Source organism: Oryctolagus cuniculus, chromosome 5, assembly GCF_051225735.1.
Source record: "Oryctolagus cuniculus isolate XC-2025 breed Fujian yellow rabbit chromosome 5, ASM5122573v1, whole genome shotgun sequence".
NCBI classification, from domain to species: domain Eukaryota; kingdom Metazoa; phylum Chordata; class Mammalia; order Lagomorpha; family Leporidae; genus Oryctolagus; species Oryctolagus cuniculus.
In genome coordinates, this window is record NC_142871.1 from 101,606,202 (window position 1) to 101,629,816 (window position 23,615).

Sequence of the window (23,615 nt, forward strand, 5' to 3'; positions counted from 1 at the left end):
AACTAGTTATCTATAGAACATTCCATCCCACAGCTGCAGAATATGCATTCTTTTCATGAAAGCATGGAACATTCTCTAGGATAGATCATGTACTTGGCCATAAAAAGGTTTCACAGTTATGCATGAGTTTTTTTTATGTTTTGCACCAAAATTAAAATACCTTTAATTCCATTTTTCTTGAACTTTTTGAACCCACTATGTTTATTTTTTTAACTTTTATTTAATAAATATAAATTTCCAAAGTACAACTTTTGGATTATAGTGGCTTTTCCCCCCATAACCTCCCTCCCACCCGCAACCATCCTATCTCCCACTCCCTCTCCCATCCCATTCTTCATCAAGATTCATTTCGATTCTCTTTATATACAGAAGATCAGTTTAGCATACATTAAGTAAAGATTTCAACAGTTTGCTCCCACACAGAAACACAAAGTATAAAGTACTGTTTGAGTACTAGTTATACCATTAATTCACATAGTACAACTCATTAAGGACAGAGATCCTACATGAGGAGTAAGTGCACAGTGACTCCTGTTGTTGATTTAACAATTGACACTCTTATTTATGACATCAGTAATCACCCGAGGCACTTGTCATGAGCTGCAAAGGCTATGGAAGCCTCTTGAGTTCACAGACTCTTATCTTATTTAGACAAGGCCATAATCAAAGTGGAAGTTCTCTCCTCCCTTCAGAGAAAGGTACCTCCTTCTTTGGTGGCCCATTCTTTCTGCTGGGATCTCACTCACAGAGATCTTTCATTTAGTTGTTGTTGTTGTTGTTGTGTGTTTTTTTTTTTTTTTTTTTTTTTTTTTTTTGCCAGAGTGTCTTGGCTTTCCATGCCTGAAATACTCTCATGGGCTTTTCAGCCAGATCCGCATGCCTTAAGGGCTGATTCTGAGGCCAGAGTGCTGTTTAGGACATCCGCCATTCTATGAGTCTACTGTGTATCCTACTTCCCATGTTGGATTGTTCTCTCCTTTTTAATTATATCATTTAGTATTAGCAGACACTAATCTTGTTTATGTGATCCCATTGACACTTAATCCTATCATTATGATCAATCATGAATTGAAACTGATCACTTTGGTGAAATGGCATTGGTACATGCCACCTTGATGGGATTGAAGTGGAATCTCCGACACATTTCTAACTCTACCATTAGGGGTAAGTTTGATTGAGTATGTGCTGAACTGTACATCTCCCTCTTCTCTTATTCCCACTCTTATATTTAAGAGTTCACTTTTCGGCCGGCGCCGCGGCTCAATAGGCTAATCCTCCACCTAGCGGCGCCGGCACACCGGGTTCTAGTCCCGGTCGGGGCGCCGGATTCTGTCCCGGTTGCCCCTCTTCCAGGCCAGCCCTCTGCTGTGGCCAGGGAGTGCAGTGGAGGATGGCCCAGGTGCTTGGGCCCTGCACCCCATGGGAGACCAGGAAAAGCACCTGGCTCCTGGCTCCTGCCATCGGATCAGCGCGGTGCGCCGGCCGCAGCGCGCCAGCCGCGGCGGCCATTGGAGGGTGAACCAACGGCAAAGGAAGACCTTTCTCTCTGTCTCTCTCTCTCTCACTGTCCACTCTGCCTGTCAAAAAAAAAATAAATAAAAATAAAAATAAAAAAAATAAAAAAATAAAAAAAATAAGAGTTCACTTTTCAGTTAAATTTAAATACCTAAGAATAATTGTGTGTTAATTAAAGAGTTCAACCAATGTGATCCCACTGTGTTTATATGTGTGTATGTATCAGAACATAATGTTTTATCATATAAATATGTTTAATTTCTTTCAAATATATCTCAAAAATCTTTTTTTAATAAATGAGTTCTCACAATCTTGGCTCTTTGACAGGCCTATATGTAACATTATGAAAAAAAGTATTTTTTTATCTTGTCACTTTTCAGTCTTTCTGATATTGCCAGATTCTCCAAAAACATCAACTCTTTCTGCAGATGGTGGGTTGTATGACTGATGTTGTCCCCAAAGGACAGAATGTGAAAGCCAACTTCTTGGGGCCAGACAGGCAGCATCCAACATCAGCTCTCTTCCTTTAACAGAGCAAGCTTTGAGGAACCTGGCCTTAGTTCAAATGCCTGAAGAACTTTATAGTAATTCTTCTGAAATTGCTTCCAGACTGGCTTAAAGGATGATTTTCCCCAAGAAACCTTGTTGAGGCCCAAATCATGTTATCGTTAAGGATAATCCCATTAAAATGAAATAGGAGAAAAAGCTAGCAAATAAACTGAATGTTTGAATATTGTTGCTCTCAGGAGAAATGTTACCTCATACTACAACAGTATTTTAATATAACTCCAATGTGTATTTAAACAAAAGTAGAGAAACTTTGGTTCTAATTTGCAGTCCAACCTTGTCTGTGTGACATGACACAGAGTATTAAATAATTCAAATGTCAAAGATTTAATGTCTGTTCCTCCTAAAGGAATGCATGGCACAAAGTAGGCACTTGAGAAGTACTGGTTGATTTTTTTTTCTGGATTCTAGTAACAACATTTTTAGTTAAGCATAAGAATACACATGGTATGGATATGCAGTTTTCACATGGAGAGAATTAATGACTAGCCCTATTTTGAAACAGGAAATGCAAATTAGTTTCAAGTTTGTTTAAAATTCCTCAGTCTTTAGGCATCCCTCAGGAGAATTCAAGATCACCCATCATTTAATGATCTGCTTAATGAAGCTAGGGGCATAGTTGCTGGTAGTTAACTTCCCAACACCTGATTGTTAACAGTAACAGCTGATACACTCCTTTGTGGCTACAACTGAGCTGGGAATCAACAGTTTTTTGTTGATTAGTAACTGGTTTCTTTGCCGATCAAAATGCATAGATCGATGCACTGTTCATTTGCTTGCAGCCTTCCCACTCTTCCTACCCCAACAATAGATGCCACAACCAAAATGCAGCAGCAGTTCCTGCCATCCAGCTCCTGCTTCGTTCTTTTTATAATAAAGCAGGAGTACCCCACAAGGAACTAGAGGGTTGGCCCCTACCGAAATTTGACTTGCAAATTTTTTTAGTCAATTGTCTGTGCACTACCCCTGTCTCCTGTCCACTAGATGGTGCTGCAGACCTGTGTTTACAACAGCTCACTGGACTTGGAGAAAGATGAGTGAAAAATGTAGACTTGTGGAAGGCTATGGAATGCTGAAAATATATGAAAATCAATCCTTTCAACATTCTTGTCTATGCCTGTGTCTTGGCTGGCACTTAAAAGGTCCATCCAAGTGAACAGAAATGTACAACTTGCCTATTTATTTATTACATCTGGCAGCCTGGGGAATACACAGTTTCAGGATAAGCACCTCCTAGTACCTACCCCTGTGTAAAAAATAAAGCAGATGTTTACTTAGTGCATAACAATTAATAATGCTCCCTAATGAATAGAATTTATGAGACTGAACACATAAGGGAATGTTTTGTGATCTCCTAGGACACCGCTCAGTAAAATGAACGGGTTGTCATATCTCAGGTTCATTAATTGCTCTACATATCCTGAAGCTCTGTAGGAAAATCTGAGTATGAATTTAGCTTTTGTGTTCCAGTAATCACCTTTTCCTCAGGACTGAAAGTCACATTTATGGAAGAATCTCAGTTATGCAAGGGAATCTTGGCATTTCTTTTGTCTGTGAAAGAACTTCCCCTCTGGTTATCTCTACACAAATTCTGCTGCTGATGGTAGTAAATGTGGTTCCTTTGGAGAGTGATCTGAATCCTCTTTTGTAGAAAGGCTAATTTTGTTGTTCTGTTGTGTTCTTTCCCTTTGTGTCATTGAGAACCTCTCTCAGCAATAACATAAATCAAGTAGATTTGGCTTTGAGGCAGCCATCAGCTTTCTGTTCTGCCAACAAAATGGACTTAGTTTCATTTATAATGGACCACCCCCCTTTCACCGAATTATTTGGTTAACTTGCTTTGGGAAGGAGTATCAATAATTCAGCCTTAGCCAGTTGGCATGTCACCCTGACAGATGGAAAACAGCAACAGTGCTATAGATTCAGTTATTCCCTCTCAGAGGGCAGTGGTGAGATTCCACCCCATCCCTGCCCCCATCTCCTGGCTATGGGATTAGTGAGAGTAAAGAAAATGGTTCCAACGCAATAAAGCCTGTCCAAGACCTTCCAAGTATAGCGAAATATGCAAATTTTCCAGGATGCTTTCACATTAGGGATAAAAGAGGAATGAGAAAGCAAGAGCAAAAGAGGAGTAAAAATGCACCTGAGATAAGAAGTGAACGCCTGAGGGGCATGCAGGATGTGGCCCAGAGAGAAAACTGAGCCAGGCATCACCTCTCTGCGTCTCTCACAGCCCTCTTGGATGGAACCCTACCAAAGAGAGAGAGGTAGTGGGCAGGGGAGGGAGACAAAGAAAGACAAGGAATAGAGAGGGGGGAGACAGACACAGAGAAAAGAGATGGTAAAATTGTGGTGAGTTAAATCATATCATCTTTGTTGGAGACTGGACTTTTTGGCTTCCCCATTCTCCAGGTTTATCAGCTGCTGCCACTAAACACAGTTCAGGAGGGTGAGGGCCCCTCATTGTGTTCAGATTTGATGTGCATAGCTTTTGGTTAAAGACCTTCCTTAGTCAAGGGATACACAACACAATGTTTGGTTCCAGTCTGTAGTTGAAACAAACTCACGCTGTTTTGTTGTGTGTTTCAGCTGTCTTTAGATCTGTAGAAGCTGACTGCACAAAGCTTCCTCATACTGATTGAGAGCTCAGCAACACAAGTGCATAAAGCTGCTTCATTCTGAGAGCTCAGCAACATGGCGGACCATAAGCTCTTAGTGTTCTTTGCACCCAACCACACCTCAAAACAGCCAACAGCAAAACACAACCAAATGTTGATCAGAATAACAAATGAGAGACTGGAGAACAGCAAGGAAATTGCAGAAATCCTGTAGAACACAGAAATGCCAGTGACTGTGTAGGTAAGAGAAGGAAACTCTGCCTCCACTACCCCTGCCCCCTGCTCAGGATCAACTTGAGATCAGGAACAGTTTCTCCCCCTGCACAAAAGGTACGCAAATGGACTTTAGCAGCTCCCATCACCGCTGCACCTGCAGTCTTCCTTATTGGAGGTTCCTGCGGTCCTCCTGACTCTTAAGTACAGCTGAGAACATGCCCTACAGTCAGTACTCTGAGCTACCCCCAGAGAAGGAGTTAAGGCTGTGCTCCCCACCATGGCCCCCTGCTGACACTGCTTTGCACCATGTTGAAATTAGAGCCACTGTTAATGTATGTCCTGCTCCAGGAACAAGTAAAATTGCTTTCCTCCATACCTGAGGCTCACCTGCTACTCCATTATGCATGCCCACTCAGTAGCTTGCTATCCCTGAACAAAGTTGCTGCTGCTACCATGGAGCCACTGATGCACCCTCCCCTAAAAGCCAGGCTGAAGTAACATCCTACCCTCAGAGACCCACAGCCTTAAACTACCAAGCAAATGCTGAGGGAATGTATTGCTACTAGCCTTACATGAATGCTTAAAGTAGTTCTTCAAGTGGAAACAAAATGACAATTATTACTGTCATGAATATACATATGAAAGCATATAACTCGCTGGTAGAGGTAAAAACATAGTCAAATCCAGAATACTCCAATATCCTAAATCTTACCTATCTCTGATAAATCATGCATGTCTCTACAATAAAGATTAAAAATCAAAGTGGTCAAAAATAACTAATGCCATAATATGTAATAAATTTATGATATAAAAATAGATAAATTTTGAAGGGAAGGGTAAAAGTCAAGAGTTGTATATGCAAAAGAAGTTGAGTTGTTATCAGTTCAAAATAGCAGATTCTAAGATGTTTATGTAAGCTTCATAACCGCAAAACAAAAAACTACAGCAGATATACAAGTGATAGAAATCAAAGTTTAGCATGGCAGAAAATCATCAAATCACAAAGGAAGTCAGTGAGAGGAAGGAGACAAAGGAGCTACAAAACCTGAAACAACTATATGGCAGTAGTAAGTCCTTACCTATCAACTACAACCTTGAATGTAAATGGATAATATTGTCTAATCAGAGAACACAGAGTTGCTGAATGGATTAAAAAAATCCAACTGTGGAGTCCCTACAAAAGAGCTACTTAAACTTTAAGACTGAAATGAAAAGTAAAACAAACAAACAAACAAACAAAAAACTGTCCCAAAAGAAGTCATTATTTAGTGATAAAGGAGTGAACTCATTAAGAGGATAAAACTATTATGAATCTATATGTACACAACATTGAAACACCTAAATACATAAAGCACATACTAATGGACATAAAGGGAGAACTAGAGCAATAAAAAGTAGTAAGGGACTTCAAAAATAGCCTGCTCTACATAATAGATAAATCAACCAGACAGAAAATAAGAAAATACTGAATTTAAACTACTTTTTAAAAAAGATTTAGTTATTTGACAGAGGGAGAAAGAGAGAGAAAGAAGGAGAAAGAGAGAGAATCTTCAACCTACTGTTACTACACTTGATCTTAGCCAAAAGGCCGAGAAGCGATCAACCTACTGTTAAAATAATTTTTTCACTGTATTATTACTAAAAATAGCCAAGGTAAGTAATCAGTCTGTGTCGTTTGACAGATAATGGGTTAAAAAATCATGGTATATATATACACAATAGACTATTATTCATCCCTAAAAAGAACAAGATCTTGCCATTTACCAAAAGATGAAAGTGGTTGGGAGACATTATGCTAAGTGAAATAAGCCAGACACATATAAAAATGTTGTGTGATCTTACTTATTTTTAAAGTATTTTTAAAAATTCAAATACACAAGGATAACAAAACAGTGGTTAACAAATCAGAAGATACAAAGTAGAAGATATGAAGATTGAACAAGTCTAGAGATTTAATGTACAATGTGAGTATAATAGATAATAAAATTGTATGTGAAATTTATGAAATTTTTGCTGTTCTTGCCACACTCAAAAATTTGAGTGTGTGAAATGATGGATAGATTCATTTACTTCATTATAGTAACCTTTTAACTACTGATAAGAATAAACATTTTTGTATCTAAAATATACACAAAATTCTTTGATAACAAATTTATTATGATTCTTAGGCTTAAATTCCTTTTTGTGTCTAGATACTTTAATTTATTTTAAAATTTTGGCTTAACATTAAGCATTTTAAAGTGATAACGCACAACATTTCAGCACATATTCAGAGCATAAACTAACCATTCCACAAAGCCAACCTTTCCATTTCCTAATCATTTCTTTGCATTTATCTATTGTGAATATTGTTTCAATTAATGTGGGAGTTCAGGTTTCTCTTTCATGTGTTGATTTCATTTTTTCCTAATATTTACCTAGAAAGATAGTTGGAACATTTGATAGAGCTATTTTTAGTTTTTTGAGGTGCCTCCATACCATTCTCTGTTATGGGTATACTAATTAGCATTCCCACCAGTAGCCTAAAAGGGTTCCCTTTTCTCCACATCCTCACATGCTTATGTTATTTTTTAAAGTTTTTTAAGTAGCAATAATTATACCTATTTATGGGCTACAATGTGACTTTTTTTTATTTGACAGGTAGAGTTATAGACAGAGAGAGAGACAGAGAAAAAGGTCTTCCTTCTGTTGGTTCACTCCCCAAATGGCCGCTACGGGTGGCGGTGCACTGATCCAAAACCAGGAGGCAGGTGCTTCCTCCTGGTCTCCCTTGTGGGTGCAGGAGCCCAAACACTTGGGCCATCCTCCACTGCCCTCCCGGGCTACAGCAGAGGGCTGGACTGGAAGAGGAGCAACGGGGACTAGAACCCGGCACCCACATGGGATGGCAGTGCCAAGGGGAGGATTAACCAAGTGATCCACGGCGCCAGCCCATGATGTGACATTTTAATACCCATGTATATAGTATATACTGCTCAAAACAGGGTGCTCAACTTTCCCCTTGACATAATTTATTTTTGGAGGCTTAGAGCTTCTTTCTTCTTGTTCATACACTATACTAGACTCCTCACTATGCTGTGTAACATTGGGAACTTACTCCTTTGATCTACTTGATTTGATATCCATTAACCAAATTCCCTCTAAAGTTGACCCCTTCCAGCTTCTGATAATCATCACTCTGTTCAGATTGAGGTTTTTAAGCTTCCACATCTGAGGGATAGCCTATGGTATTTGTGGTTTTGTGTCTTGCTTATTTTATTTAAGTTCCATCCATTTTTCGGCAAATGACAGAATTTCATCCATTTTTAATGACTGAATGCTGTGCCAATTTGTATATAGACCACACTTTCCTGTTCCATTCATCTGATAACAGATACCTTGGTTGATGCTAAATCTTGGCAATTATCAATAGTGCTGCAATAAATATGGTGGAGCAAGCAGCTCTCTGATAGAATGATTTCCTATCTTTTGAATATATACCCAGTAGTGGAATAACGGGATCGTATGGCAGTTCTATTTCTACTTTTTAAGGAAACCTTCTTACTGTTTTTCATAGTGGCTGCACTAATTTCCATTCCCATCATTAATGTGTAAGAGTTCCCCTTTCTCCACATCCTTACCAATATCTGTTACTTCATGTCATTTTTATAGTAGCCATTCTAACAGAAGTGCAGTGATATATCATTGTGGTTGTATTTATGTATTCTTGGTGGCTAGTGAGATTGGGCATTTTTCTGTTTATCATAGACCATTTGTATTTCTTCTTTGAACAACTGGCTACTCAGGTCCTTTGCCCATTTCTTTTTTAACTATATTGGCTGATTATTGATGTTGTTATTGTTGAGTCTGGGTACCTGATATATTCTGGATGTTAATCCTTTGTCAAAAAGTGGATTGCATATATTTCTCCCATTCTGTTGAATGGAACTTCATTCTATTGCTTGTGTCTTTTGCTGTGCAGAAACTTCTGAGTTTAGCATAATCCCATCTGTCTGGTTTTGCTTTTATTGCTTGTACTTTGGGGCTGTTATCCAAAAAATTATTTCCTATACCATTGTCTTGAAGTATTTTCTCTATGTTATCTTCTAGAAATTCCATAGTTTCAGGTCTTATATTTAGGTCTTTGATTCGCCTTGAGTAGGTTTTTGTATATGATTAGAGGTTGGGATCGAGTTTTATTCTTCTATGTATGTATATCCATTTTTATTTGCACCATTTATTTAAAAGACTATCATTTCTCCAATGTATATTCTTGGTACATTTATCAAAAGTCAGTTGGCTATATGTAAATGGATTGATTTCTGTGTGTCAGTTTTTATGCCAGTACCAAACTATTTAAATTATTAAATTTTGTAGAATGCCTTGAAATGAGGTATTGTGGTATCGCCAGCATTTCCCCCTTCAGGACTGTTTTGGCTACTCTGGGCCTTTTGTTCTTCCATATGGATTTTAGGATTATATTTTTCTAATGCTATAAAGAATGCAGTTCTTGATATTTGATAGGGGTTGCATTGAATCTGTAGATTGCTTTAGATAGTATAGCTGTTTTAACATTAATTCTCTCAACCTATGAACAAGGAACACATTTCCATATTGTGTGTGTGTATGTGTCCTTGACTTCTTCCATCAGTGTTTTATATTTGTCTTTATACAAAGCTTTCACTCCTTTGATTAAATTTATTCATAAAAATTTGATTTTGTAGCTATTATAATTGGGATTTCTTTGTTGATTTCCCTTTAAGCAAAATTATCATTAGTGTATAGATATGCTATTTTTTGTATATTGATTTTTTATCCTGTGACTTTACTGAACTGCTTTATCAGTCCTAATAACTTTTTGGTGGCATGTTTGAGATTTTTCATATACAAAGTCATGTCATATGCAAACATTTGGACTTCCTCCTTTCAAATCTTTATTTCTTTCCCCTACATAACTACCTTGCTAATTTTTTGAATATTATATTGAATAAGAATTGTAAAAGTGGCCCTACTTGTCTTGTTCCAGATCTCAGGGGAAATGCTTTTAGCTTTTCACCATTCAGCATTTTGGCTGTGGATTTGTCATTTATAATTTTGAAATATGTTCCTCCTATACTTAATTTGTTTTTTTTAATTTTTATTTTTTGACAAGCAGAGTGGACAGTGAGAGAGAGAGACAGAGAGAAAGGTCTTCCTTTTTGCCATTGGGTCACCCTCCAATGGCCACCACGGCCAGCGTGCTGCGGCTGGCTTATCGCGCTGATCCGAAGCCAGGACCCAGGTGCTTATCCTGGTCTCCCATGCAGGGCCCAAGGACTTGGGCCATCCTCCACTGCACTTCCGGGCCACAGCAGAGGGCTGGCCTGGAAGAAGGGCAACCGGGACAGGATCCAGCACCCCGACCGGAACTAGAACCCGGTGTGCTGGTGCCGCAAGGTGGAGGATTAGCCTACTGAGTGGCGGTGCTGGCCCTTCCTATACTTAATTTGTTAAGAGGTTTTATCAGGAAGAGACATTGAATCTTATGAAATTTTTTTCCCTGAATTTATTGATGTGAACATATAATTTTTTCTTTATTCTGTTGATGTTATTTATTACATTTATTGGCCTTTAAATATTGAATCATCCTTGAGTCTCTGGGATAAATCCCACTTGATTGTGATGTGTGATCTTTCTGATGTAGTGTTGGATTTGATTTGCTAATGTTTTGTCAAGATATTTTGCATCTATTTTTATCAAGGATATTGGTTTGTAGTTTCCTTTTGGTATTCTGTCTTTCTATGGTTTTGGTATCAGAGTAATTCTGGCTTCCTACAAAGAGTTTGGCAGAATCCCATGCATTTAGGTATTTTGGAATAACTTGAAGGGTATTGGAATTGGTTCCTCTTTAAATGTTTTATTGAATTCAGTTGTACAGCCAGCAGTTACTGAACTTTTCTTTTTATGAGATTATTACCCAGATCCCTTGTGAACTCAGGTAAGTTTGTGGAATATAGCTTCCCAACAGTCCCAGTCCAAGAGCTATAAGACTCAGAGGGTACCTTACCCAGGTCCCACACTGTGATTTCAAGTTATAATGGGGATTGTGCCCTGGAGGTGTGGGCCTGGAGCAAAGGAATATAGATAGGACCTTTCCCAGGCCCGAAGGTGTTCACATATCCCTGGGACTTAAAGAACCTAAAATCACAGTCTCGGAGCTACAGGATTCAGTGGGTCCTTATCCATGTCTCACAGGGCCAGTGCAGGTTATACTGGAGATTGTGGACTAGCAGCCACAATCCTTAAACAAGGAGAGACAGATAGGGCTCTCTAGGAACTACCAGTTGCTGCAAGCTACTACAGGAATTGTAGCATCAACAGCTATAGGCCCAGAGCCATAGGGCATGGAAGGGATTTCCCCTCAGTTCTTACATGGTATTCAAAGGTGATGCTGGTGCTTGTGCCCTAGCCACCTGGCACCCTATACTAAGAAATTACAAAACGGACTTCCTCAGGTCTGGTCCTCTGGTCTTGTGTACAGTCTGTTGATTATGCTGAGCCCCAAAATACAGAAGGGGAATTTCCCTAAGTCATGCAGAGTTCTTTGTCTTTTTTATAACATTCTAACTCGAGTGATACTTCATTGTGATTTTGATTTGCATTCCTTGATACCTCATGATGAGCATTTTTCATAAAAGTATTGGCCATTTCTGAGAAATGTCCTTTCAAATCCCTTGCTTAGTTCTTAACTGGATTGTTTGGGTTTTTTTGTTGTTGTTGATTTTTTAAAATTTTTTTAACTTTTATTTAGTAAATATAAATTTCCAAAGTACAGTTTATGGATTACAATGGCTTTTCCCCCCCCATAACTTCCCTCCCACTTGCACCCCTCCCATCTCCTGCTCCCTCTCCCATTCCATTCACATCAAGATTCATTTTCAATTATCTTTATATACAGAAGATCGATTCAGTATATACTAAGTAAATATTTCATCAGTTTGCACCCACACAGAAACACAAAGTGTAAAATACTGTTTCAGTATTAGTTATATCATTACTTCACATTGGACAACACATTAAGGACAGATCCCACATGAGGAGTAAGTACACAGTGACTCCTGTTGTTGACTTAACAATTTGACACTCTTGTTTATAGAGTCAATAATCTCCCTAGGCTCTAGTCATGAGTTGCCACGGCTATGGAAGCCTTTTGAGTTCGCCGATTTCGATCTTATTCAGACAGGGTCATAGTCAAAGTGGAAGTTCTCTCCTCCCTTCAGAGAAAGGTACCTCCTTCTTTGATGGCCTTGTTCTTACCACTGGGATCTCACTCCTGGAGATCTTTCATTTAGGTTTTTTTTCCCCAGAGTGTCTTGGCTTTCCATGCCTAAAATACTCTCATGGGCTCTTCAGCCAGATCTGACTGCCTTAAGGGCTGATTCTGAGGCCAGAGTGCTATTTAGGACATCTGCCATTCTATGAGTCTGCTGTGTATCCCACTTCCCATGTTGGATTGTTCTCTCCCTTTTTGATTCTATCAGTTAGTATTAGCAGACACTAGTCTTGTTTGTGTGATCCCTTTGACTCTTAGACCTATCAGTGTGATCAATTGTGAACTGAAATTGATTACTTGGACTAGTGAGATGGCATTGGTACATGCCACCTTGATGGGATTGTATTGGAATCCCCTGGCAAGTTTCTAACTCCACCATTTGGGGCAAGTCCGATTGAGCATGTCCCAAATTGTACATCTTCTCCCTCTCTTATTCCCACACTAATATTTTTCTCACATAAGGAAGCATTTATTTGAGGTTTAACATGAAATCATACAATAAAATTTGTATAAACACAAATCCACATTGAGTCATAACACGGATAGCAAAGGACAAAGTAAAAACAAAACTAGTTGATGGATATATACAGTTGGACACATTTGTGCCTTGTACACTAGAAAGTCTTTTACGAAATAATCATCTTAGATCAACAGAAGACCAATCTTCAGTGTCCTTCTGCAAGATGGGTTTCTTTAGCATCTCCTGTTTTCTCCAGAGACCTCCTTTAGTATGGCTGGTAATTATTTTGGTGATTGCCACCCCCTCGAAATGCCTTGCCATAAGTGCTCTGTTGACCACTGTAGTCTGCATGTCCCTGTCCATATCCATAGTTCCCATAGTTATACCCAGTATAATCATATCCGCCATAGCCACTATAGTTTTGATCACCACCATAGGCATTATTGTAATTTCCATATCCTTGATCATAATAGTTATTAAATCCTTGGTTCCAGTTTTGGCCCTGACCTCGGCCACAACCCCTAGTACCACCTCGGCCACCAGCTGCAGCACCTCTTCCTCCTTTCTGTTGTTGCTGTTGCTGCCTATATACTTCTTTAGGTTTTGCAACTTTGATTTCACACTTCCCAGAATGAATTTGATGGTATCTGCTTTCCAACAATTTCTTTACTGGCTCATCATCTGTGTTTGTGATAAAGCAAAACCCTCTTCTTTCATTTGTTTTTGTATCCACGGGAAGTTCAATGTTTTCAATCTCTCCAAAGGCTCCAAAATATTCTTTAATTTGCTCTTCAAAGTATCTGGACTCAATCCACCCACAAAAACCTTTTTAGGGGGTTCTTTCCCTTTTAAAGCTTTGGCCCTTTTCGGGTCTATCAATTTGCCATCCAGTTTGTGTTCTTTCAGTTCCAAAACCTTATCAACACTAGCAGCATCTTTGAAAAGCACAAAGCCAAATCCTCTTGTTCTTCCCATGACCGGATCTGTTTTAATTGTACAGTCTACAACTTCTCCAAATCGAGACAAATATTCAGTCAGATCTTTCTTGCTCATATCCCAGCTCAAGCCTCCAATAAATATTTTACTGTCATCCTGCTGATTCTTGCTCGTGTTGATCTTGGATCCCTCCGCAAACTCCTCTATGTTGCTGTACTCGTTCATATCCTCCACGGTGGCAAGTGGTCAGCAAGGGGTGCTGGCGCGTGGTGCGGGTCGTGGCAGCGGAGCGTTGTATGGAGCTGGATTTAAAATGGAGGCAGAAGAGATCCCCCCTACTCTAATATTTAACAGGGATTACTTTTCAGTTAAATTTAAACACCTAAGAATAATTGTGTGTTAATTACAGAGTTCAACCAATAGTACTAAAACAAACAAAAATGCTAAAAGGGACAAAGTATTACATGGTACATCAACAATCAGGACAAGGGCTGATCAAGTCACTGTTTCTCATAGTGTCCATTTCACTTCAACAGGTTTCCCCTTTGGTGTTCAGTTAGTTGTCACCAATCAGGGAGAACATATGATATTTGTCCCTTTGGGACTGGCTTATTTCACTCAGCATGATGTGTTCCAGATTCCTCCATTTTGTTGCAAATCTCCAGATTTCATTATTTTTCACTGCTGTATAGTATTCTATAGAGTACATGTCCCATAATTTCTTTAACCAGTCTACTGTTGATGGGTATTTGGGTTGGTTCCAGGTCTTAGCTATTGTGAATTGAGCTGCAATAAACATTAATGTGCAAACAGCTTTTTTGTTTGCCAATTTAATTTCCTTTGAGTAAATTCCAAGGAGTAGGATGGCTGGGTTGTATGGTAAGTTTATATTCAGGTTTCTGAGGAATCTCCAGACTGACTTCCATAGTGGCTTAACCAGTTTGCATTCCCACCAACAGTGGGTTAGTGTCCCTTTTCCCCCACATCCTCGCCAGCATCTGTTGTTGGTAGATTTCTGTATGTGAGCCATTCTAACCGGGGTGAGGTGAAACCGCATTGTGGTTTTGATTTGCATTTCCCTGATTGCTAGTGATCCTGAACATTTTTTCATGTGTCTGTTGGCCATTTGGATTTCCTCTTTTGAAAAATGTCTATTGAGGTCCTTGGCCCATCTCTTAAGTGGGTTGTTGGTTTTGATCTTGTGGAGTTTCTTGATCTCTTTGTAGATTCTGGTTATCAACCCTTTATCTGTTGCATAGTTTGCAAATATTTTTTCCCATTCTGTCAGTTGCCTCTTCACTCTCCTGACTGTTTCTTTTGCAGTACAGAAACTTCTCAATTTGATGCAATCCCAAATGTTAATTTTGGATTTGACTGCCTGTGCTGCTGGGGTCTTTTCCAAGAAATCTTTGCCGGTACCTATATCTTGCAGGGTTTCTCCCATGTTCTCTAATAATTTGATGGTGTCGGGTCCTGTATTTAGATCTTAAATCCATGTTGAGTGGATTTTTGTGTAAGGTGTAAGGTAGGGGTCTTGCTTCATGCTTCTGCACGTGGAAATCCAATTTTCCCAGCACCATTTGTTGAAGAGACTGTTCTTACTGCAGGGATTGGTTTTAGATCCTTGATCAAATATGAGTTGGCTGTAGATGTTTGGGTTGATTTCTGGTGTTTCTATTCTGTTCCATTGGTCTATCCATCTGTTTCTGTACCAGTACCATGCTGTTTTGATAACAACTGCCCTGTAGTATGTCCTGAAATCTGGTATTGTGATGCCTCCGGCTTTGTTTTTGTTGTACAAGATTGCTTTAGCTATTCGAGGTCTCCTGTGCCTCCATATGAATTTCAGCATCATTTTTTTCTACATCTGAGAAGAATGTCTTTGGTATTTTGATTGGTATTGCATTGAATCTATAAATTGCTTTTGGGAATGGACATTTTGATGATGTTGATTCTTCCAATCCATGAGCATGGAAAATTTTTCATTTTTTGGTATCCTCTTCTATTTCTTTCTTTAAGGTTTTGTAATTTTAATTTTAAGGTTTTGTAATTTTAATAATATTCTGGGTATTAATTCTTTATCAAATGAGTAGTTTGCAAATATTTTCTCCCATTCTGTTGATTGTCTCTACTCTGTGGCTTGCTTCCTTTGCTGTGCAGAAGCTTCTTAGTTTGATATAAGTGTTTTCTTTTGCTTTTGTTGCCTGTGCTTTTGGAGTCTTACCCAGAAATTATTGCCAATCTCAATTTCTTGAAGTGCTTCCCTATATATTTCCCTCTAATAATTACATAGTTTTAGGTCTTACGTTTAGATCTTTGATCTGTTTTGAGTTGATTTAGTATACAGCCAGGGCCTGGGAGGGAGAGTCTTATTTATGTCTCTTGCATATTAATATCCAATTTTTCAGTCTCATTCATTGAATAGACTGTATCTTCCCCAGGGTATGTTTTCAACATCTTTGTCAAAACAATTGACTGTGGATCTTTAGATTCGTTTATGAAATTTCTATTGTGTTCCACTGATCAATTTGTTTGTTTTTATGCCAGTACCATGAGAATCCATATCTTTCTCCAAATCGGGGAAATTTTCAGTTGTTACTGCATTGAAGATGTTTTCCATGCCTTTCCTTTTCTGTCCCTCAGGAATTCCTATTGTGCAAATATTAATTTGATTAGTGCTGTCCCAAACATCATGGAGACTAGTTTCATTCTTTTTTTATTATTGTTCATTTTTTTCCTTGTTTTAATGCTGTTTTTTGTCTAACTGTGATATCTCAAAAGACCTGTCTTTGTGTTCAGACAGGCTCTCCTCCACTGATAAAGCTTTCACCTGTATTTATTATTTGACTTCTTAAATTCTTCGTCTCTAAGATTTCTGTATATTTCTTTTTATTTTTTTTAACAGGCAGAGTGGACAGTGAGAGAGAGAGAGAGACAGAGAGAAAGGTCTTCCTTTGCCGTTGGTTCACCCTCCAATGGCCGCCGCGGCCAGTGCGCTGCAGCTGGCGCACCAAGCTGATCCAAAGGCAGGAGGCAGGTGTTTATCCTGGTCTCCCATGTGGTGCAGGGCCCAAGCACTTGGGCCATCCTCCACTGCACTCCCGGGCCACAGCAGAGAGCTGGCCTGGAAGAGGGGCAACCGGAACAGAATCCGGCGCCCTGACCGGGACTAGAACCCAGTGTGCCAGCGCCACTAGGCAGAGGATTAGCCTATTGAGCCGCGGTGCCGGCCAGATTTCTGTATATTTCTTTTTCAAGATTTCTCTTTAATTAATTTCTCATACGTATTATGCATCAATTTCCTAATTTTTTTTATAATTATTGTTTATTTTTTTATTTTTTTTTTATTTTTTTATTTTATTTTTTTTTAACTTTTATTTAATGAATATAAATTTCCAAAGTACGATTTATGGGTTACAATGGCTTCCCCCCCATACCGTCCCTCCCACCCACAGCACTCCCCTTTCCCACTCCCTCTCCCCTTCCATTCACATCAAGATTCATTTTCGATTATCTTAATATACAGAAGATCAGCTTAGTATACATTAAGTAAGGATTTCAACAGTTTGCTCCCACACAGAAACATAAAGTGAGGAATAATAGATGATTTTTTTTTAAATGATGATGAAATCAGATCAGACCTATTGTCATGTTTAATCCCAGTGAGAGTCAAGTTGGGAGTTGATAATTTCTTTTTTTTTTTTTTTACAGAGGATCAGTTTAGTATGCATTAAGTAAAGATTTCAACAGTTTGCACCCCCATAGAAACACAAAGTGAAATATATTGTTTGAGTACTCGTTATAGCATTAAATCTCAATGCACAGCACATTAAGGACAGAGATCCTACATGAGGAGTAAGTGCACAGTGACTCCTGTTGTTGACTTTACCAATTGACACTCCTGTCTATGGCATCAGTAATCTCCCTATGCTCCAGTCATGAGTTCCCAAGGCTATGGAAGCCCTCTGAGTTCTCCGATTCTTATCTTGTTTAGACAAGGTCATAGTCAAAGTGGAGGTTCTCTGCTCCCTTCAGAGAAAGGTACCTCCTTCTTTGAAGACCTGTTCTTTCCACTGAGATCTCACTCACAGAGATCTTTTGCCAGAGTGTCTTGGCTTTCCATACCTGAAATACTCTCATGGGCTTTTCAGCCAGATCTGAATGCCTTTAGGGCTGATTCTGAGGCCAGAGTGCTATTTAGGACATCTGCCATTCTATGAGTCTGCTGGGTATCTCACTTCCCATGTTGGATCACTCTCCCCTTTATTTATTCTGTCGGTTACTGTTAGCAGGTACTAGACTTGTTTATGTGCTCCAATTTAATCCCATCAAGGTGGCATGTACCAATGCCATCTCACAATTCCAAGTGATCAATTTCAGTTCACAATTGATCATAATTTCCTAATTTTTTAAGATTTATTTATTTATTTGAAAGTCAGAGTTACACAGAGAGAGGAGAGGCAGAAAGAGAGAGAAGTCTTCCATCCACTGGTTCACTCTCCAGGTGGCCACAACGGCTGGAGCTGCGCCTATCCGAAGCCAGGAGCCAGGAGCTTTTCTGGGTCTCCCACACAGGTGCAGGGGTCCAAGGACTTGGGCCATCTACTACTGCTATCCCAGGCCATAGCAGAGAGCTGGATCAGAAGTGGGGCAGCCAGGACTCGAACCGATGCCCATGTGGGATGCTGGCACTTCAGGGCAGGGAGTTAACCTGCTGCACCACAGCGCCTGCCCCCAATTTTCTAATTTTGCTTCAGTTTTTTTTCTCTTGTATCTCCCTAAGTATCCTTATAATCATTCTTTGTGATTCTCCATCAGGCATTTTATCAACCTTCCCTTCTCTGTGTTCTGCCACTAAAGGAACATTGTGTTCCTTCTGGGCCATCATAGTGACTTGTCGTGTCACTACATTGATTTTCTAATATTTATTTATTTTATTTGAAAGGCAGAGCATCAAAGAGGGATATTCTATGCACTGGTTCACTACCTAAATGGCAACAAGAGTTGGAGCTGGGACAATCTGAAGCCATGAACACGGAATTCCATCTAGGTTTCCCACATGGATTGCAGGGGCCCAAGCACCTGGGCTCTTACCTGCTGCCTTCCCAAGCACATTAGCAAGCAGCTGGATTGCAAGTGGAACTGGGACTTGAACTGGTGATATGGGATGCCAGCATTGCAAATGAAAGAGTTTATTCTGCTACACTACAATATAGGTCCCCCAACATTGATTTTTGTGTTTATGTCAGATTCATCGTTTGTATCTCCTTTTAAATGAAGGCTTTTGCGGCTCAAAGGTCTTTTTCCTGGATGTACCTTCTGGTGTTGATTGATGAGCTACTTTGGCTTTAGTTCCAGTTAGATGCCATTGGATAGTCTCCTTAATACTTTCTTTTGCTGTATTGAATGAAAGTAGTTGGTAGGGACAGAGTGAGGATTGGGGTGGGGGGATGTTGGGGCGCTCTTGAAACCCAATGGAGTTGCACAGATCCCTAGCATGCAGTTCCCTAGCTACTGTCAGCTAAGGGATAGAAGTTGTGGGACCAGAGTGGACAAAAAGCATAGACCCTCAGATTCTGTCTATGCGAGGCCCTGGAGTCACAGGGCCAGCTGGCCCTGGGAGGATCAAGGTGCACAGACTGCAAGCTGCTTCCTGACTGCGCAAAGTCACAGAAGCAGTGCTGGCACTGTGAGCGGGCTGGACACACACAGAGTCCTGAGCATAGTCCTGAGTGTATAGCTCATAGCAGCAAAGAATAGTGTGGGCTGGAGTCACATGACCCCAAACAAGAGTCCTGTTGTTCGTGGGTCATGGAAGCAGCAGGTGACACTCTGGTTGTCTGGGGAAGGAAAAGGTGTTGGGGGTTCAGGAGTAGGTTCAAGGTTCAGGGGATAGGCACTCTTACCTCCACCATCCTCTACTCTGCACCTTTGTCATTTGTAGTGCAGAGCACTGCATCTGGCTAGGCTGCCAGGTTCATCATTGCTCCACTGGCTTGTTGAATTCACGAGGCTGAAGTCTTTTGCTAATGTGGTGAGATATCTATGTGACCCTAGGGATGGCTTCTGTCCTGTAGAGCAATGTAGGTTCCAAAAGTGGTCTTTTCTCACCATGGTGGCACACCACAGCAGCCTGTGCTCTGGGATTGTTGAAGATATAGCATACATTCATCTGTGAATAAACAATTGACTGTAGGATCTCCAGGTAGCCCTCCTTACTGAGCTCCTAGTCGGTACTTCCTATGCATTCCTCCTCTAACTCGATTACTGATAAGGCAGTTGTGCAAGGTGGGTGCTGCTAAAGTAGTCCTATTTTCCGTCTCCCCTGCAGTGGGGATTCTCACCACCAATGGGTCTGGGGCTCAGTTGCTGAATGGCTTGATTCTTCTCCACGTGCTCATATCCCAGGTCTCTGTATCCTACTAGATTCCCACTATTTCCCTACTGATTGCTGGTACTATTCCCCAGGTACCTCAAGACACTGCTATTTAACTGTTGTTTTGGTTCTTCTATATGGGGGAGGAGAAAGATGCTGGGCATCTCTACTCATCATATCGCCAGCACTTTATTTTAAAGGATTATAAAAACTGAGATTCAGTCAAATTACATTATTTGGCTAAATTTTTATGGCTGGTAAATATTAGGATCAGAAAATTTGAGTCTAACTCTCATATTATTTATACTGCCTCTGCCTTAGAAATGAAATTTGCTAGCTTTATATTGCTGCATTGGTTATCTGACTGTATTGGGATAATATTGGAAATACAAGTCAAATAAATGATGTCTGCAATACAACCTCCTCACAATCTATGTAGCTTATCAAGATAAAGAAGGATCAGAGTGGGATGGCATGGGATATAGGGGCTGACCAGCCAGAGCCTCTCCCCTCACTAGCTATGTGACTTGCAGCAAGTATTCAGCACCTCAATCTGCTCTTATAAAATGAATATGATAATTCCTGCTGAATGCACTTCCTGTGAGTATAGGAAATTATAACAAAAAGAATGCCATATTATCAGCTTTTTTAAATTTATTTTTTAAATTTTATTTATGGAATTCAAATTTCATGCATTCATATATACAGATTTAGGAACACAGTGATTCTTCTCAGCCTACCCTACCTCCCACCCATGCTCCCACCCTTTTATCCTCCTCCTCTCTCTCCCATTTCCACTCTTAATTTTCACAAAGATCTATTTTCAGATTAACCCTGCAGTAAATAAAATGATATCCTGTGTTTTGAGAATGTTATCAACTTCAACATCATTATTAGTTAAGTAAAAGAGATTTTAACCAATTCCAGAATAATCTGAGAGTTCAAGATGCTGAGTTTAGAAGGTGTAGATGTTTATAATAACAGAAAGCTGGCTTTGCATCTTTATGGGTGGCATAAACAAGGTGGTTTCTGATTGGCTCTTACTAAAAACTTAGTTAATATTTTTCCATTTTCTAGGTGATGAAAACTGTTTTATTGTCTGTGAAAATAAGTTTTATATCAGAAACAATTACATTTTCCTAGAAAAAAGGAAACTCTGGAAGACACCAAGCAATTTGTTTCGTTAACCATCTGACAGTGATACACCCAATCTTGCATCTGATTTTCCCCCATCCCTGTCATTGTCAATTACTTTGTACTATATCAGGATTTGGAAAACAGTTAATCGTGTTGGACTGCTAGGCAGCCTTGACTCTGCCTCTGATTTAATCACAAACACATGCTGCTGCATTCCTCAATTTTCCTTTTATGTAAGCTTCTTCGTTATTATGGTGCTTTATCTTGTCCCGTGGCATATGTTTGCTGACCTCCATATCAGAGAAAACTGTGATATAACTGGAGGCACTCATGGAAATGAGCAACCAAAACAAAGAAGTGGAGTCAATTTAAAGATGTAACGTAGTAGAAAATTCAACTAGCCCAAATCCATGCAGGATGTGTTGAAAATGTCATATGTCAAAAGACAGCAACAACAATGCCTGCATTATGTTGGAAAGGAAATATGATTAAAGCAGTATAATGAAAACATAATGAAAAATTTCAAAAGTGGGCTAAAAAAATGTACCCCCAAACACAAGTATTACATGGAGACAATGAAGGTGAAAACACTGTGGCAATATTATTATGATGGCCTTAGCTTCTAAAAAGTAAGGGCTATTCTATTTTTCATAGGTGAATTTATTGACATAGCTTTGTGGAACATCCTTGTGGGATCTGTGTCTTCTTAGTTTATACATACTTCACTGAGTCTTGATGTTCCATAGCTGCTTCTAGCTGGGAAAGTGAAAATGTGAAAGTTGTGTTTGCATTCATCAGTGTCACCAATTCAGGAAATTCCTGCCACTTATCCCTGATGTTCTTGACAGTTTGTACTTCTAACGTCCTTTACAATGCACTATTTGCAAATTTTGTGGCACTTTATATTCAACCCATTTATTTTCTCTTATGAACCCCATATTAAACTTTTGAGGTAGGCCAGTAAAGTATTAATATCTCTACTTAACCCATGAAGAGTTTGTGCTTGAACAGCCACTGTCAAAAGTCCTAAGTTGTACTGCTGAAAACTAGACCACTGACTTAGCCATGCTACTTTGAAAAAGGCATTTTTAAGAGTTGCTTTTACTCAGTGTTTTATTATGTATTCTGATATACAGATTCACTTTTAAAAACTCTAAGAAAAAAGTAGCTTCTCTGTGATCAAGGATTTAACTTACCTAACTTGCAGTTTTGAATATTTAAGTCTCGAAATTAGTTGCTGTATTTTGAAGGGTACTGGTGTAATGTAAACAAAAGACATTCAGAGATGTGATTGAACGTTGTGTTCCTGGAAATGAGAGTACACTGCAACCTCAGTGCTCAGCCCAGAGCTATTGTTTCCTATTTCTTGTTCAAATTCCCCCTCCCTCATCCTTCATAAAAATAAAATAGGGTGGAAGGTGGAGGCCCCAAAGTGGGTGAGCAGAACAGGAGGTCTTTAAGCCCATGGCCCCAAGTGCAGAGGATTTAAAAGTTTTATTCAGGTGAACATGAATACGGTGGATTACATATAGTTCAACTTCAACTGGGAAAATTGTGAGTAAACTTTTCAAAGAGGCAAGGGAGCATGGGGCTGTCCTCTGAATGAAGCCACTAGATCTTCAAGTGATGACAAATATAAGTCCTTTCCAGGTGGAGGATACAGATTGGGAAATTCCTTTTGTAAGCAGTCTGAATACATCTATGGAGAAAATCAGCTGCAAGGTGTTCAGATTTTGCTTAACCTATGGAGCAATGGTTTCAGCTTAGATGATGGAGAATTGAAACGTTACTGTGACCCAGTAAATGCTCAATTTTGGGAGTCTTAAAAGAGGAGAGATTCCTTTGGAGCTTCAGTGAATGATTCATGGGGGCCAACTGAGTTTGGATGTGGAGGATCATCAGGATCAAGAATATATAAAACCTACAATGAGGTGCAATGCTTTCAGTGGGGAAGGGCAAAACCTTGGACACCTTACCCTGCAATAGTCAGAACACCTTCCTCTCCAGAAGAGGATAAGTCAGTGCTTAATTCAGTTATTCATATTAATGATTCAGTGCCAACAACAAAAATTCAAATCAGATTAGCAGATGGGAGTCATTTGATACAAAGATTCAACAGTATACACAGAATCCTGGATGTCCGGGACTTTATTGTACAGTCTCGTCCTGAATTTGCAGCTCTTTACTTTATTCTTGTGACTTCATTTCCAAATAAAGATCTAACAGATGAAAACCATAAAATAAATAAATAAATAAAATTAAAATTCTGATGTAATTTAATCTCCCACTTTAATGCTAAGGCAGAAAGATTCAATCTTTCATATACTATATTCTTGACTTTTCAACTGTAACTTGATTTCAGAGATGAAGATGATGAGCCCACAGTACAGTAACTGATTCTTGAGTCTTTCTTGGCAGCATCAACATGAGCTCAAAATGGTCTTCAAAGTCATAGGTCATTGACTTTTTTCAATGTAAATCAGACTATTATGCATGCAG

At 39.4% G+C, this 23,615-nt stretch overlaps 4 pseudogenes; 1 reads left to right on the forward strand and 3 right to left on the reverse strand.

Moving 5' to 3' along the window:
• Nucleotides 1-4,778, reverse strand: part of LOC100343816 (casein kinase I pseudogene) — a 74,322-nt pseudogene extending 69,544 nt beyond the window's left edge.
• Nucleotides 4,779-6,387: 1,609 nt separating this feature from the next.
• Nucleotides 6,388-6,516, reverse strand: LOC127493298 (U2 spliceosomal RNA; annotated as a pseudogene).
• A 6,184-nt stretch (nucleotides 6,517-12,700) lies between these two features.
• On the reverse strand, nucleotides 12,701-13,843 carry LOC100343315 (heterogeneous nuclear ribonucleoprotein D-like pseudogene; annotated as a pseudogene).
• Nucleotides 13,844-19,379: 5,536 nt separating this feature from the next.
• LOC100343060 (UBX domain-containing protein 2B pseudogene) lies at nucleotides 19,380-23,368 on the forward strand (annotated as a pseudogene).
• Nucleotides 23,369-23,615: the final 247 nt, after the last annotated feature.